This window comes from Hyaena hyaena, unplaced genomic scaffold (assembly GCF_003009895.1).
Source record: "Hyaena hyaena isolate Hyena2069 unplaced genomic scaffold, ASM300989v1 scaffold_45, whole genome shotgun sequence".
In the NCBI taxonomy this organism is placed as follows: domain Eukaryota; kingdom Metazoa; phylum Chordata; class Mammalia; order Carnivora; family Hyaenidae; genus Hyaena; species Hyaena hyaena.
In genome coordinates this window covers 959416-975831 of record NW_024080677.1, presented here as the reverse complement: position 1 = coordinate 975831, position 16416 = coordinate 959416, and the positions used below count along the sequence as shown (strand labels likewise).

The 16416-nt window shown below is 47.8% G+C and overlaps 1 long non-coding RNA gene across 1 annotated transcript; it reads left to right on the top strand.

Moving 5' to 3' along the window:
* Window positions 1–7569: 7569 nt before the first annotated feature.
* On the top strand, window positions 7570–15581 carry LOC120230677. Its single transcript, XR_005528112.1, has 3 exons — window positions 7570–7663; window positions 13867–14217; window positions 14767–15581. It is a non-coding gene; the product is annotated as an uncharacterized LOC120230677 (long non-coding RNA).
* Window positions 15582–16416: the final 835 nt, after the last annotated feature.

The window sequence follows — 16416 nt, the reverse complement described above, 5'->3', positions numbered from 1 at the left end:
TATTCATTCAGGAGGCAGGGGTCTGTGTCTGTTTCATTCACTGATATATCCCAAATGCTAGGATAGTGTCCAGCACACAGCAGGTGCTCAATCATTTCTCTCAAATGCATAAAAGCCCCTTCCCAAGAAAGCATCTTGTTTATTTCAGAAGCCGTCCTGGGGCGCCTGGGTGGCTCAGTCGATTAGGCGTCCGACTTCAGCTTTGGTCATGATCTCACGGTTTCGTGAGTTCCAGCCCTGCATCAGGCTCTGTGCTGGTGGTGCAGAGCCTGCTTGGGATTCTCTCTCTCTCCCTCTCTCTGCCCCTTCCACACTTGCATGCTTGCTCTCTCTCAAAATAAATAAACTTAAAAAAAAGAAAGAGAATCAATTCTTTGGTGGCTGCAGAAGGCAGAATGCCTTGGTTTCCTATTGGATAGATTATTTTTACCCATATTAGGCTCACACTCTCCACACTCTTGGCTTGCTCTTTAGAGCTGGGATTTTATTCGTGCTTAGGCCCTCATTGTCTCTTCCCACACAACCCACTGATCTCAGGCCTCCTTCGTGAAAGCGTTGTCATGATCCCACCATTTTTCAGCTCAGATTCTTAGATGGCTCCCCATTGCCTTTGAAATGAAGTACAGATCTCTCCCCTGGGCAGCCAAGGCCTTGGATCTGCACCTGACCTAGGTCTCAAACTCACGCTCCATTTGTTCCCCACAAGTGCTTTTTGGCTGCATGTTGATGACATTGCTCAATGTTTTCCAGACTTTCCCTTCAGACCTTTCTGTCTTCATCCCTTTCTTCCCTCCTTTTGGGACAAGCTCCCCTACAAAATGATGTTCAAGGAGACTTGAAAACTGTAAGTGATTCCTCTGCCTGCTGGAATCACTTAGAGCTTTTAAGATCCATCTTGAGCTTTCAAGACCCATCTTGAACCTCACTTTGTTTATAAAATCTCTAATTAGATAAGGCCCCTTCTTCCTCTTACCCTCTAGCATGTGCATCCGCACCCCTCCTTTGTTTTTCTCAACTTTTCCATGTGTTTCTGCAACTCCCTCATCCACTCCCACCCCTGTATGACTCAAAGTTCTTGGAGGACATGGACTTGGTCTCACTTCTGTTTCCTTTTCAGTGCTGTGTACATGGTGTGCTCTCAGGCCATATGTGAATTGAACAACTACTGGATCAAGTAGCAATTCTGTACATTTCCTCTACACTTTCGAACTCTTGTTTCTAATTTCTTTCTGGGTGGTGTAGGCCTTACAAAAGCAATGAGTTTGCTGTTATCAAAAGAATCTCATTTCAGCACCGTTTACCTAAGCTGCTGAAATAAAAGGCCAGCACACCTCAGATCACTTTAACATGCAACACTTCTTGGTCTGTCTGGACACCTAGAAACTCAAAGTGCTGTTTCTTGCAGGTTAAGTCACCATGGCCATGCCCTACAGATTGATCATTCAAAATGGAAGGCAGACTCTTTGTCTCAGGTCTAGAAAGGCCAGACAGGAGTTTCTCAAACTTGTCCAACCAATCCTTATTAAAGGAAGAAAGATAGAGGCTGGGCCATTTGTTCAAATGATTTGATTAGCTAGCACACATTTTATAGTGCGTGAAGAGTTGTTGAAAGGAGTTCCCGTCTTATCACTGGGGACTGCAGTCTCGAACTTGTAAAATAAACCAGTTGATTAGCATGTCTTTATATTCTCCCATGCTTCTAGATATACCTATTTCCAGACATGTTTTCAGGATGCATTTTGGAAGGCTGTGATTACAGGATATTTTTTTGGTATGGAATGGAGTCTGAGTCTCTTGACAATGACTTGAAAAAAAGACTAAAATCTATTTTACATCAGCTGAATGTCTTTAATTGGGTCTTGAAGACCGAACAATTCTCTTCAAGACAGCTGGGGCTTTGGGGTAGCCCCAAACCAATTAACTCAAATTATATAATTTTCCTTCCACTCCTACCCCCAAAGCTTGACTTGCTTATTTAGTAAAGAGGAGGATTAGTTCAAGCACTGAAGAGTCCATTCTCTGGCTGCTTGGCACAATATGCTAAACTTCATTCTGGGCCAGCCTCGAGCACCCTGGCTGGGAAGAAAGGAAAAGGAAGCTGAAGTCAAGCCGCCTTGCTGGTATGAGTCTCCTCTCTCTTGGGTTGCAATCCAACTCAGCATCAGTATATTACTAGATAACCACATAACAGAAAGCATCTTAGCCTTTAAATGGAAACATGCCCTCTGCAGCTCTCCTAAACTGCTGAGAATCTGTAGAAGCTAATTAAGGCAACAAACCATGAGGTGACTGGAGAAGACCAGAGAATAGTTATGGAGGAATTTGAATGTGTGTGTGGGGTGTGTGTGTGGGGGGGGGGGGGTTGTGTGCGCACGTGTGCACGCCAGTGCATGTGTGTGGAAAGGAGCAAAGAGCTGTACTGTGAATACATTTCATTTTTCTTCTCTGCAAATGGCTTTTTAAAGGCTGGGTAAGCATCGGATTAATGAATTTTGTAACAATTTCAAATGGTGATTTTCCAAATTAAGAAAAGTCAATCATTTTATTTTATTTTGTTTTTAATTTTCTTTTTAAACATTTGTTTATCTCTGAGAGACAGAGAGAGACAGAGGGAGACAGAGTGTGAATCGGGGAGGAGCAGAGAGAGAGGGAGACACAGAATCTGAAGCAGGCTCCAGGCTCTGAGCTGTCAGCACAGAGCCTCTGATGTGGGGCTCGAACTCAGGAATCATGAGATCATGACCTGAGCTGAGGTAGGACCCTTACTGAGGACCCTCACTGAGCCACCCAGGCATCCCCCCACCAAATCAATCATTTTAAAAAGTGGGATAATACTCTACATTACAACTATATCACAAATATGTTCAGTAAACTTTGCTACAGAACGGCTTAACATCTTGTTCCCCATTTTTACACAAAGCACTGCATTTTGTGAGCCTTGTAACAAGATACGAAATTCTTGACTTGACCATTGTGACATATAAATGAGTTTAAAAATGAGTTTAAAAGAGTTTAGTTTAATAAGAAAGGGTAATTAACCTTGAGGCTGGCAGAATTCTTCAGGGAAGCCCTTTCTGATATTTTTTTGGCCTTTGGAATCCCGGATGGTAAGTGTTGAGCTTTTAGGTGCCACAAAGAGAAAGCGAACTGTAGACCCCTCCCCAGCCCTCCCACCCAAGTGTCTCTTCTGAGCATATAAAATATGGCACTAAACTTACCCTAGTGTTTTCTCACACCTTTCTTTCTGACAGGACCCTGCCATGAATGCATTTGGCTTCTTCAACTGGAAGAAGTCTAATAGAATTGCAGATTCATCTAGTTGTCTTCCGTGGTGTTTTGGGTCCTAGGAGTTAGCTTTCACATTTGACTTTTCATCCACACGTCTGTTCTAAAAGGATAGCCTAGTGAAATTAAAGCTCTCTAGGAAGCCACAGGTTCATTTCCTAAAGCTCTCATGGATAAAGTAGTGTTTTGTCTTCTGCTGATGCTACCACCTCTCAAGGATTTTCTGAGATCTACAAAAGAAATTCTAGAGCTATGTTTATCGGTTTCCTTCAGAAGCTACAGATCATCAATTTAAGATTCAGAGCTGGAGAATACATTCCTTGGTCCTTTGGTCCATGGTACCTCTGAAAGGGCTTGGACCACTTCTGTTGATGGTCTCTGCCTTTGGGGAGATGGGTCCTCAAATTCAGGGGCCCCAGTTCCAGGACAGATACTCAGTTAAGACTCAGAATATGGGTACCAATTAAGATAAAGATAACAGGCTTTCGAGTTCAAATTCTGAGAAACATGTTGGCAATTATTTCGTCCACTCCATCATTTTATTCTTATTTTTTAAATTTTTAAAAAAACTTTTATTCAGTTTTAAGAAACAGAGAGACAGAGTGCAAGTGGGGGAGGGACAAAGAGAGAGGGAGACACAGAATCTGAAGCAGGCTCCAGGCTCTGAGCTGTCAGTGCAGAGCCCGATGCAGGGCTCAATCCCACAAATGATGAGATCATGACCTGAGCCGAAGTCAGCTGCTCAACCAATTGAGCCACACAGGCGCCCCCGCTTCATCATTTTAAAGAGAGAGTCATGGCACCCTGGAAAGGAAGGCGACCTGTTCAAAGTCACATGGTTATTTAGTGATGCAGTCTGATTAGAACTCAGTTCTTCTGACTCAGCTGAAGAGCTACCTCTCACTATCAATGGTGACCACATTTTAGTCATAGAAGCATCGATCTCCTTTATTCTTCTGACATTATAGATTGCTAATGGCAGGGCGCCCCTGTGATTTCCAGGCTGAAACTTCACCGTGCTGCTCCAGGTCTCGGTGGTCTGGACTCTCAGGCAGAAAGCATACAGTGTCCTCTCAGTGAAGATGCTCTCCATCGCGTGTCCAGGCAGGACATGTGACCATCAGTGTAACGTTGCTGTCTCCATCTCTCAGCCTGACCGTCCCTTCGCTTCAGGACTCCTCACCAAAATCAGAACATCATCCTGGTTTCTTTTGAAAGCATTTTGAAATGGAAAATGTTTGACCCCTCCTCTCCTGGCTTTACCTCCATGTGCTGTGTGTAATGATCCAGAGAGAATCAATTGGACACTGCATTTTAAAGATAAGGATTGGGATTTTACTTCTGGGTAACCTGGTGACCCCCATCAATCTCTGTCTTACAAACCCTCTGAAGATGTGATGCTCTGGTCTGCAATTAAGTCCTCGCTTCCAAGAATGGCAACAGATGTTGCAATGCAAACACCTTTATTAACTATTTATCTTCAGATGTGTATCAACGATTTCTTGGCTAACAGAAACAGCACTGTTCCATAAATGGAAAAATCACACTCTTTCATCTTCAGTCTATTTCACTCTATAATCCCTCTGAGAGGATAAACAGAGATGTATCAGGGAGGTAGCCAGTGATACTTCCCTGCTTGAAAATTTTGTCTTTTCTAAAAGTAGTTGTCACCAATCCAGTGAAAATAGTGCTCTTAAGTTGTATTCCCCAATTAGACCAGGCATCAGACGGTATTTAGGGTAAGCAGAAAGCATTGCCAAGGTGGCAATGTCAATGTTTGTGTTTTTCTTTATAACTTGGTGATTATAGTTCATTAGCCAGATTTTGGCTCTGTTTGAACCAACACTGAAAAGAATGATCCTTGCCACCCACCTGCCTTACAGGAATGTCACGAGGATTATAGATGATGGTGGAGAACTTTGAACACTGAGAATGCAATACAAGGGCAAAATATTTTCAGCAGGACTCTGAGTAGTCCTTTGTATTTAAACTCATCAAGGTTTTGTTCCATAACTGACTTCTTGCCTGGAACTTCAGAGGTTATTTTATAGGGAGGAGAACAGACTATTGTGGGGCCGAGGAAGCTTCTTCTCCCTGGATTTAACTCAGTGGCCAAACTGGCTAGATTTCTCTCACACAGGTAGGTGGAGTGGAGTACTTTGCTTTACGAGCAGGGGTGAATTCACAGGAGGCTAATGAATTCTAAGCTTCTCATGGGCACAGACCCTTCCAAGGTGTTCTCATTGCCATTGGTCTTTGTAAAATTTGCAAAAATCAGATATTCTAACCACAATGGGTTAAGAACACTATGAAATACCATTCTGCCTTCTCTTCCATCTCACCTACAGGGCTGTCAAATGGCATCAAAGTTGGTCCCGGGGCAATTGTGCCCTTGGGTAAGAGGACCTTGAGATAGGATGACCTTAGTTTGGGCTTCATGGGATATGTCTGTGATGTGCTGTCCTTCCTGTGTGCAGTGAAGTTATTTCTAGCCTTTCTGATGTAAAGATGCCATCCAGGAAGGCTTTCACTACTGCGTCAACTCACCTGCTGTCGGGACGCAGAGCTGCTGACCAAAGGTCTAATCAGGAAACACCGGAGGTCTGTGGGGATTGGAGAAGAAGCAAAGTTGCCCACGTACGGGCCTAAAGGCCGGCCTGTGGAAAGTGTGCCGAATCATCCGGTATATACAATGGAGACAGAAGATTCCATTTCAATGATGTCTAGTAGAAGGAAACTCCCTCCTGCCAGGACTTTACTTCATAAAGCATCATTTATCATTATAAATGCGCCATATTTTATTCTTTCAATAACAAGACTTGTGTGAAATAGAAGTCATCACAATTCAGTGTCTATAAATGTGGACCTATAGAGGTGCTATAAAAAGCGAGTGTATCCGGTGAGAAATCAGGAGTTTAATGCACAGCAACACTCAGTAATGATAAAGAAACAAACTCAAGCAGCGAGAGGAGGAGCGCCTGAGGGGCTCAGTAGGTCAAGTGTCCAATTTCAGCTCAGGTCACGATCTTGCGGTTCATGGGTTCGGGCCCCACGTCGGGCTCTGTGCTGACTGCCAGCTCAGAGCCTGGAGCCTGTTTCAGTCTGTGACTCCCTCTCTCTCTCTGACCCTCCCCTGCTCACGCTGTCTCTCTCTCTCCTAGAAAAAAATAAAAAAAACATTAAAAAAAAAAAGCGAGTATATCTGGTGAGAAATCAGGAGTTTAATGCACAGCAACACTCAGTAATAATAAACAAACTCCAGTCAAGCAGCGAGAGGAGGGGCGCCTGGGGGGCTCAGTAGGTCAAGTGTCCAACTTCAGCTCAGGTCAAGATCTCACAGTTCGTGAGTTCGAGCCCCGTGTCAGGCTCTGTGCTGACAGCTCAGAGCCTGGAGCCTCCTTCTGATTCTGTGTCCCTCTCTCACTCTGCCCCTCCCCTGCTTGTGCTCTTGCTCTCTCTCAAGAATAAATAAAACATTAAAAAAGTTGTTAAATAGCATGCTAGAAGAAAGAGTGAATTAGCTTTCTCTTATGTCTATTGAACACAATTACTAAGTAAAGTGCAACCAAAAAGCAATGAATAAAAATGTAGGTTAAAAATACAGGCGTGTAATTATATATACTGTGTGCAGTTCATCACTAAAAATGCAAAGTCGTCTTTAGGCTTTTGAGTATGTATGGTATTTACCAGCTTTCTAAGTAAGTATTCATGTTTGTAACCTAATTTTTATTGGTGACCTTTAGTTTGCTTTTGCTCATAGAAGGCCCTCAAAATTCTACTTGCTTTAGCCTCCATGTAATATGGATCTGTCGGGGGTGGGGGATGCCCGGCAGCAAAGCTTAATCCTTCATCAATGACTGATTCTTTAATTCTGAAGGACCTGGGAATCCAACTGTATCTATGTCCCTTGTTTCTGTCTACTCCCTCCCCGCTATGTTTAAGAAATTAAGGCTTTGACATGAAACCCTCCTCCACCTGTGATTACAGAGCCATGAGTGCAGAAATCAGACAAATCCATGCATTAAGAAGAACGGCTGCTGGGACCCCTGGTCACAGAGATCAGTGGCAAAGGGACCGATGGGCAGCTGGGGGATCCAGATTTCAGGCTGGACTGTCACTGGCTCACGCGTGACGGGCGGTAATGAACTTCCCTCCTTGAGCCTTGGCCTTCCCACTTGTGCAGGCCCGAAGGAGTTCTCTTCCTCTATTGGATATTTAGGGAAGGCCTCCGCGATAAAGCGACATCTAAGCAGAGACTTAGAGGCGGTGAGGGAGTGAGTCACGTGGCTCTCTGGGGCTTTCTGTGAAGAAGGAAAAGCAAGTCCCAAGGCAGGAGTGTGCACGGCATGTCGGAGGAGGAGCAGCGCGCGCAGGCTGAGTGAGCAAGCTGTCGGGGGAAGTAGGGGCGAGGTCAGACACGAGCACTGAGTGGAGGCCACGGGGAGGGAGTTGACCCTTAGGGAGATGGGAAGCCACTGGAGCGTATGAACGCTGGCGTGACATCACCTGACAGATACTTAGAATTCTCATCCCTGTTGCTATGTGGAGTCAGGGTTGAGACCAAATAGGAATCCTCTGTAGTCAAGCAGGTGTGGCCTGAGCCGGGGGTCCCTGAGGAAAGTGCCCACAGTCACCTCCAGGACAAGGCACAAAGTCAGAGGTACCTGGGAAGAGGCACAGGAAGGGGGTGCTGGCAGGGATGAATGAACTGAATGAAGGGACAATATCCAGCAGAGACAGCAGGCAGGGCGGATGTCAGTTTTATGGAGGAAATGGTGCCAAAAAAGATACGCGTCAGAAAACCAAAGGCTGTGCTTTGGAGCCAGTGCTGCGAAGAGTCAGACTGTGAATGAGGGCTTCGGGCTCTGTGCCCTCAGGCGAACTGTCCACTGTCCCATCCCTCAGAGTCTTTGTGGTTAAGTGAGGACCGTGTCACCATCTACGTCAGAGAGGCGCTGAAACAAGATGGTGCCTGTGTGGGGAGACAGTGGGGGAGGGGGAGAGAGGCAAACCATGAGAGACTCTTGAATGCTGAGAACAAACTGAGGGCTGATGGGGGTGGGGGGGAGGGGGGGAGATGGGCACGGAGAGGGGCACTTGTGGGGATGAGCACTGGGTGTTATATGGAAACCAACTTGACAATAAACTATTTGTAAAAATAAGAATAAAATAAAAAAGGAAATAAATTTCAAAAAAAAAAAGAAAAAGATGATGCCTGTGTGGCGCTTTGGAGGCTCATAGTAAACAATAGCTCCCACTACCACTCATGTTGTTTTATGAAATGCCCCAACGTTGGGTGAGGCTAAAGCACAGAAATGTGATGGGTAGAAACCCAGGAAATCAGGCCGGAAAGGCTGGTTGAGGCCTGACGTCAGAACTTGAGAGCCAGGGATGAGGAGACGCAGTGGACATGCCACTTACCCAGTCTGTTCCTGGAGGCCTTCGCGGACCTGCTTGATTGGAGGGTCTCCACAAATGCTAATGGGAAACGAGGTTCCCCAAGCCCCTATGCTGGGATGGGGCCCAGGGGATTGGACTTAAGCAAGAGTCGCAGGTGACTCTTAACACTGGTGCTCCTTAAGACACTTTTTTCCCCTGAGTACGCGTGTGAAGGTCTTGAACTGCGGACGACTTGGCTGGCTCACCTGCAAAGGTGCTCCAGGCTCCCACTTCTCACGCACTGGCCAAGCAGGACACCAGTTGACAGTGAGTGGAGGGAGAAGGCGTGGGGCCAGGTCGAAGGAGAGCTCTGGGGCCCTTTGGAGAGGCCAGCCTTCCTCCAGGAGAGGCTGTGCAAGGCAGCGGCCAGGGCTTGCCTGGCTCCTACACGCCGTAGGTCAGCCGGTGCCCTTGGGTGATTCCTGCCTCCTCTCTGAGCTGCAACTCCCTCCTCTGTTTAAGAATAAAAGCGTAGGGGCGCCTGGGTGGCTCAGTAGGTTGAGCCTCAGACTCTTGGTTTTGGTTCAGCTCATGATCTCATGGTTTCGTGAGTTCGAGTCCCACATGGGACTCTGCGCTGACAGTGCGGAGCCTGCTCAGGAATCTCTCTCCCTGCCGCTCCCCTGCTCATGCCGTCTCTGTCTCCCTCAAAAATAAATAAATAAATACATTAAAAAAAAAAAAAGCATAAAAGTGTAGAGGGCCAAGTTGCGCCCATTCTAAAGTCCCTTCCAGCTCCAAGTTTATCTGTTTATCAAACAGCCTAATCTTTGCAAAGGAGCTTGCTCTGCAACGCCTGTAGCCCGGAGACAGACAGCCTTTGCACACTGCCGACAGACTCGAGGCTTTTGGGGTTATGCAAAGGGCACTGAATACCCTCCCATCAAGATAAGAGCAGGAACACATCCGAAGGGCCCTCTCCCAGGAGGTTCGCATGTACCTCTGCACGCACGCACGGAGCTGAGCTCCCTGGGACTTGTCTCATTTAACCCTCTTCGCGCTGCGGGCACATAAACAGCTAGATGCAGTGACCACACTCTGACTTCCTGGCACCCGCGTAGCACTCAGCCCTTTCTCTGCCCAAAACAAATGAATTGGGCTTCACTGCCCTCTGATTGGCAGCCTGGCGATTCTGGGGTCTGAAAAGCAAAGACAATAGATGCCTTTGATTTCGGATAAATCACTTAGGGACGTCAGACCTCCGTTTCTTCGCCTGAGAGAGTCTTGGCTCCTTGGGGGAGACTTTTTTTCCTGAATTGCTATCAAAAGCTGTATTTAGATTTGGTAACTTAACATTCCGATGCTGTAAACAAAACTGGGAGGGCCTGACTTTTTAGGATTAGTTAATAAAATCATAGGTTCATCCCAGGTGACAAGCTGCCTATTTACTCACTGTCTCTCTATCAAAGCCACCTTTATCGGTCGAGGCAATTGGTGGTAGTAGTGGCCCCACTAATCTCTGTCCCCAGTAGTTCACAAGTGCTTTGCACACACAGAGCTGAGACTTCCGAGACCCGGGACTCGCCTGCTTTCATCCTTCGGACGCTCATTACATTTTAAGTTGTGCGTGTTCCTGTAATTTCCATGAAAGATTCGCAATGAATTCTTGATGTAATTTCTAAAGGAAGAGGGGGAGTAATATTTTTTCTATAATTGCTTGTTAATTCATTTTCTCATGCTCAGACCCAGGGGTGTGGAGATAGTCATTTGTGAGGGGGACAGAGTAAAAACCTCAGGAAAAACATATACCTTGAGGGTGTGTGGGTTGGGGGCACGCGGAGTTTGTGGGCAGTAGTCTGTGATATCATGACGGACCAACCAAGGAAAGTTAAGGCAGAGCATTCTTAGAAGAAAGGCTGAAGGTGGGAAACTGGATGGCAGTTAGTCCTAGGGCCCATCGTCTTCCTGTCTGGCTGGTCTCCTGCCTCCTGGCAGCCAGCTCAGGTGCCATTATTCCTCATGCCATTGTGTTCCCCCAGGAAGCCTCCTTGTGAAGCCCATCCCCCCAGCCCTGTGCCCTGAGGAAGGCATTGGTCTCCCCCAGAACAGCAGGATGTACCTTCCTCCTCCACACCTGTGGGCCTACTGGGCTTCTGAGCCTGTCTGTGATCTAGCCTGGCGCTTTGGGGGGAGGCTTCCCCTCACTACCCTGAAGCAGGGCCCCAGGGAACCAGAGGAGTCAGGTCCTGGCCACACCTTCCATTGCCTCTGTCTAGGATACGCTGTGTCTTCACCAGAGGGCCCTCCACGCGCCAGTCCACGGCGGGAGGCCCCCAGGAAGCCCCTCGCCTCAGCCCCTGAGGCCCACAGAGGTGGGGGTGGGTCCCGGAGAACCTGGAGCCGCTGAGTCGTTTGAAGTAATCTCATCTGAGAGTGTCAACGTGCAGTTTCTATTTGACTGAAGCAAGGTTCTCCTGACAAATATTTATTGAGGCCTCCTGACATCTGTGCTCAAGTATGCTTCACAGCAGGACGAGAAGGCAATGTGGTTTGGTCCTAAGGTGACTGAGGGCTACGGGGGCAGGTTCATGTACTCACTCAGCACCCTGAGTGCCTGGGGCCCACGGCCACTGGGGGGTTTTGTGCTGGGACCCTTGAGGCAGGCCTCCCACAGCAAGGCAGCGGGGAGGGAAAGAGGGGCAGCGGCCGCTCGAGGATGTTGGAAAGCAGGTGGCCTCCCCTGCCCTGTCCGGGGACCAGCCCCTCTCCGGGGCACGGGATGCTCATGAGTTTCCTGTCTGACGGGCCAGGCTGATGCCACAGGCGCCAGCCTTCCCCTTCGTGGGGGCCCCATTCCTCTGGCCCCTTTTGCTCGCCCGTTTCTTCTGCTTTTCACACCCTTTGTTGATCCGGTTTGGGGCACAGTATCTCCTCTCCTCTCCCCACAAAACTATACTCCCCTCCCCCTTACACGGAACCTGCCCTTGGCCTCAAGTCCTGCCCCTCAGATAGCCTAGCACCCTCTCCTTCAGTCCCCACCGGGGACTGAACTGTCTTCTCCAGAAGCCCACCTCTATAATGATCAAGTTGGTTGGTATTCCCACAGTTCTGGCCAGCCCCTGCCTCCGGGATGTTCTAGAAGGCCATGGCCCCAGGGTTTCAGGATACCCTCGTGGCATCATCTGGTCATTGCAACATCTTCCTGCCTCACCTGGCCCTCTAGGGGCCAATATACTGTCGTCCATTCCAGCAGTAGAAATGAGCTGACAGCTAGGATTGCTTTGCCTGAGAAGGATGGTATTTTGTGACCAGATGCCTCAAGTGCTTCTGCATCGTTGAGGAGCTGAATTTGTTCTCTAGGACCCCGAGGCACAGCAAGGAGCTAGGGCTGAGGAATGGAAAGCGTTAGGACACTGAGTCCACCCCCACCATGTGAAAACATCCTGCTAGAGATCTCCAAATACGGAAGGGGCTGCCTCGTACCTCAGCAGATGCTGAATGTACCTAATAGGCTCAGTGGACAGTCACCCACTGGAGAAATGGGAAGTTGTATTTTTTTGATCTTTATATATATATATATATATATATATATATATATATATATATATCAGCAAAGGGCCTGATCGATACAGGGCTCAATCCCATGACCCTGGGATTAAGAGCCGAACACTTAACCGACTGAGCCACCCAGGTGCCCCAAACCAGTAAGTTTTCCTGACTCAGGTACCTATTGTGATATAATCAACCATTCCACAGGTAGTGGCTTAAAACAACAGCGATATATTCTCTTCTCCTGATTCTCTTGACCGGCTGAGGTCAGCTGGGTCCTGAGTCACTCATGTCGCTGCAGCCATTTGGCAGTCTGACTGGAACAGGGGGCCCTACGATGGCCCGCTCACATATCTGGGGCCTTGGTGCTGGCCACGAGCTGGAGTTCATCTCTCTGTGGTTTATCATTAGGGCAACTAGCCCAAGTTTCTGTGTATGGGGTTGGAAGGGGTGCAAAAGAACAAGAGAAGCTGCAAGCCTGGGCAATAAAGCATGATGTTGCTTCTGCCCCATTCTGTCGCCCAGGTTCGGGGGATGGGGAAACTCCACTATTTGATAGGAGAAGCTGCAAGGTATTTGTGATCATATTTAATTTACCACAGTTCTCAAATTGCCTCTGATTCCGGGTCTTCTATGGGATCCTATAAGATTCCATTAGCCCTTGGGGCGCCCGGGTGGCTCAGTCGGTTAAGCATCCGACTTCGGCTCAGGTCTGGATCTCACATCTCGTGAGTTCGAGCCCTGCATTGGGTTCTGTGCTGACAGCTCAGAGCCCAAAGCCTACTTCAGATTCTGTGTCTCCCTCTCTCTCTGGCCCTTTCCCACTCATGCTCTGCCTCTCTCTGTCTCAAAAATAAATATAAACATTAAAAAAAGTTTAAATAAAAAAGATTCCATTAGACCTTGGTAAGGGCCACGTGGTACATTCTTATACCTGTGAAGAAGGGCTCCATGTGGATGCTGCTAAATATTCACACACACACACACACACACACACACACACACACACACACACCCCTCTTCTGGGCAGGCCTATTCCATCTCCACACAGTCTCATGCTTTAGGGGAAACCGGCTCCATGCCAGCTTTGTTAATAGGGCTGGGAAGTCTAATGGATCACAGATTGGCCCCAAAATTTAGGCCTGTATCAATAATCTCATGGCATTATCCTTCCCACAGTGCTTGGTGAGGAGAAGGCATGGCACCCAGTGCAGGCCAACAAAGCCTGTGGAGAAAGTTTCTAGGAACTTCTAGAAAAGGCTATCCTACTGGAAGGATAGTTTTCCTTCTGTTGTATGTAGAAGTAAGACCCGGAACTGCTGCCATCTTGTTACCAAACTAAAGGTGAAGCTATCGTAGAAAGGAGAGCAAAGCTGAGAGAACTACAGAGTAGGGGACGGAAGCCCTAGATGGTTCCATGCCTGATCCCTGGCCTCCCCCACTGGGCTTGTTTCAAGTCTGTGATCCAATAACTCCTCATTATTGGTGAAGCCAATTTGAACGGGATTTTATGCTCTTGCAGTTGAATGTGGCATTGACTAACCCAGGGTCCGAAATTGTTAGATGACAGATCTAGTTATTCTATTAGGTTACAAATCAGGTATCAGCTTTCAAAGAGAATAATTACTAATATATTTTTGTTTTGCTTCTTAGACAGCGATGAGACAGAAGATACGTTATGTCAGATGGAACTAGGAAATACTCCTGGGTGGCCTCTGTGGAACAGCCTCACTCAACAAATGAGGAAACTGAGACTCAGACACTTGGCGGAAACTTGACTAGGATGTCCCCACTCCCAGGCCAGCGTGCTCACTACCACGCTCTGCGTGTCCACCAGCATGGTGGAACGGTGCAGTCGTTCACACAGCCTGAAGCACGGGATTATCGTGCTATTCATACGTGAAACGTGAACTTCTAAGCAACCACCTTGGAAATCTGTTCACCAGTTTCTTAAAAAAGAAATCAAACCTACATGCGCACTATAGCCCACCAGTTCTACCCCCGGTATGTACTCTAGAAGGATGAAGCCATATGTCCACACAATTGCTCCTAGCAGTTTTTATTCATGATGTGATAGCTAAAAACTGGGTGTGTCCCAGATGTCCAAACCCAGGTGAAAGGATAGACAATAAATCAGGATATTTGTGATACGTCCATACAATGGAACGCCACTCATAGAGAAAGCAGAGTCCTGACCTAATGATACAGGCAGCAACATACATGAATTTCAAGCATATATCGAGCAAAAGAAGCCAGACACAAAAGAGGACACGTGATATGGTCCCATTTATACACAGTTCTAGAAAAGCACCTCTAACCTGTGATGACCGAAATCGGATCAGTGGTTGCTTTCTGTTGTGTGCATGCGGAAGGGCAATAACTGGCAAGGGGCATGAGGGAAATTGCTGAGGTGATAGAAATGATCTGGGTCTTCTTCAGGGTATGGAGCATGAGGGCGTCCATGTGCCAAACCTGATCAAACCCTGAAGATCTGAGTATTTCGTTGCACGTAAATTGGACCTAAAAAAGAATTTTTTCTGAATAACTTTCTAGCCCGATAGGATCGCGCAATATCAATACTCTGTCTGGGTTGTGAAGAGGACTTGTGAGCCCAGGACTCTGCCAGAGTGAGGTTGCGGTGGACTGTTCTGGAATCCAGAGCTTGGGGGAATGGCTTCCTGTTCCCGTCTGTGCCGACGGCCGGGTCAGCCAGCCTCCCGTGTTCTCTGCCAGCAACGAGCTGTCAGGCTGGGCCCAACCGCACTCTTGTAATAGCAGGTTTGGAAAGCCATTTCCTCTCGGCCCTGCAGCCACATCACAGGGCCCAACCATACCCTCTGGCCTGCTTCCCCCCATCCCTGACTGCCTCATGGAGCCCACCAAAGAGCCTTCCTTTTCCTCATCCTCAGAGACTCTTCCGGTACGTTCTGGGCCCAAGCTGCCCTTGACATCCCTTGAGCCTCGTGGGCTTTCTGGCATTCTAGGTCTGCTCCCCTGGGCCATTGCAGCAATCCTTTCTTCAACTTGTTTTTTAACTGCCATTTCTGTTTTCTTCATTTCTCCTGCCAAAATGTCAAATCAGGGCCTCTCCAGATGCCAACATCTGGTATTAAATTGCAAGTCTGGATAACCTTCCAAAACAATGTTTTCTAAGAGCCGGGGAACTTCTTTTGCTCACATTATTCATCTGTTCAAATTGTATCAAGTTCTTTCATTGATTTCTCTACTGAAATATATCTTTCAACACGTCAAGGCTATCCTATTTAAGAAAGGCCTAACGCGGGCATCAGGCCCCAAGTTGCTTGGAGAATATGTGACCTGTTGTTTTGTTTTGTTCTCTCTACTTTGCCATTAAAAAAAAAAAATTAACAAATCACAAATAAGCCCTTCATTGAATAGGCATTGAATGAATTTAGCCTTTCCCTTATTATGATGTTTATATTTTCAACGTAAAATGAAGTCTCCGAGATGCAGGACATATGGCATCCAGATGACGTCTGGTTGTCTGAATGTGGGGCTCGCGGTGGTTTTAGAATGTGTCAGCCGCATGCAGTGTGTGTCCGCCAGCTGGGAGTATGTGCCCGTGGCGGAGGGGACCCACAGCCCCAAGCTCGTTTCCTTTCGCTCCTCTTGTAATGGTAGAATCGTCCATTCCTCTTCTGTAGAGTGAGGAAATGGGGGCATCCAGGCGCCACCCACGTCACCCAGGTGTTGGTGGGGACGGTGGAAGATGTGTCTCAGGGAGGGGCCTCCTGGTCGCCTCTGACTTCTGCTTCAGTCAGAGCCAGTCTGCCTCTCTCTGTAGTACACCTTGGCCTCCACAGGAGCCCAGGCAGAAACAAACGTCCTTTGGGGCTGTGTCTACTATCAGATGATCCCTAAGGGGCCGCCTCTGGTCTGACAGGTGAGGATTTGTTGTCCCTTCTTGGAGCTGAGCCATGGGGGAGACGCTGTCTGATGCTCAGTGCCACCAGAAGGGCCTTCGGTCACCAATACCCGCAGGAGACCCGGCCGGTGGCGGCGTGGAGGAGTCGGGGGCCCTTTGCTGATTCGGCATGTACCCTCTGGTGAGGGCTCCTCTTCCCCTCCCTCCCCTCCCTCCTCCCTCCTTCCTTTCCTTCTTTCTTCCGGAGGGTTTCCTGGTGTTTTGCCCGCATGCTTTGAGACCTTTCCGCGGCAAGAAATTCCTTTAACACTTTAAGC